This window comes from Coptis chinensis, chromosome 5 (genome assembly GCF_015680905.1).
Source record: "Coptis chinensis isolate HL-2020 chromosome 5, ASM1568090v1, whole genome shotgun sequence".
In the NCBI taxonomy this organism is placed as follows: domain Eukaryota; kingdom Viridiplantae; phylum Streptophyta; class Magnoliopsida; order Ranunculales; family Ranunculaceae; genus Coptis; species Coptis chinensis.
The window spans coordinates 8,207,363-8,208,992 of NC_141460.1; positions in this window are offsets into that span (position 1 = coordinate 8,207,363).

Consider the following 1,630-nt stretch of genomic DNA (forward strand, 5'->3'; position numbering starts at 1 on the left):
CACCTTCTTCGGGAAAATTAGGGTTTGGTTATAGATATTAAGCCAAAGTTCAATTCTCGCCCTCTTCCAAATGATCGGATATAGGTAGAGTAGGACCTCTAGTGTTATCTCGGCTTTTTTGATTAGTTCTTCTTTATCCCCAAAAAAACAAGATGAACCCACCACCTGATAATGCAAAAACTGATGATGTTATACAAGGATGAAATGGAAATAATTAACTTAATCAAATAATCATGAATTATTAACTAATTACCAGTGTTAGTGTTAGGGGAGTCCCCTAGTAGGTGAGCTGAATCTGGGGATGTGCTACTAGCCATAGTATAAAGCGACAACTAAACTTTGCAAATTAAACAAGCTTTGGCTACCCAACCGACACCGTACATTCTCTTCAACCTATCCCCAATTGGAAAGTACTACAACTGCTTCGCAGGTAGTCTTAACACGGTTTTTTCTCTCCTCAATTGTTGCAATTTTATATCTCAATACCCTACAAGTAGGACATTCTTGCAACAATTCATTTTTCTTCCCCCAATATCAAATACAATCATTTGGGCATGCATTGATCTTCTCATAAGTTAGCCCCAACTCCTTAACTAATTTTTCAGATCGATACGTGTCTTTTGGAACTTTATTATCCGCCGGTAACGCTGCCATAAGTAACTGAAGAAACTCAGTAAAACTTATGTCAGACCACCCACGTGTAACTTTGATTCTAAACAGCTTTATGACAAACCTTAAGATAGTGAAATTCTTGCAACGGGACACAAAGCACTCATGGCCTCTTCAAAGTTCTTATCGACAATATTGATTCAAAGATCATCAATGCCGGTGCCTCTCCATTATCAACTCACTCGACCTCCAAGAAATGAATCTAACTCTTCACCACCAAATTATTCAATCACGATAGTAAATGTATCATTTATATTCATCTCATGCATATTAGAGTTCCCATGGGACTCCACATTCAGATCATGTCTTTCTTCACCATGAAATATCCAGTGTAAATATGTTGGGTCGAATCGGTTTTTATAGATGTTATACCTCACGAGTTCGTAGGTTTTTGCTTTCCCTCCATTTTTACACACATGACAAGGACACGACATTAAGAGCTTGTTACGGTAGTTTTTTACCACAAAGTCCATAAAATAGTTTACCCCATTTATAAAGTGGGTGTCATGGCAGTTAAATTGACCCAACTACTTCTATCAGTTGGAGAAAAACCCTCCATGACGTATCTACAAATAAACAAGAATCACACAAGTTCAAAACTTCAAACTATATACAAGATAAATAGCATGATCTATTCATGAATAAACCTATCCCAAACCCTCATCTCAAGCAAAAAATGTCTAACCAAATTAACAAAATCTCTAAAAATGAATTATTTTTACCGGACTAGCAAAAATCACATAAATATGTATTTAAAACCTAAGCAATTTGTAATGAAAAAAAAAATTGTAACAGATAAAGCAAAAGAGACAGTAACCAAACAAATATCAATGTAAATCCATTTTTGAAATAAATAAATGTGTGCAATATGCTCAAACTAAGAAAACTAAAACTCGGCCATCTAGGGAGGTCACATTGATTAGAAAAAAAATACATATTAAGAGAGCATATCCAAATGAGC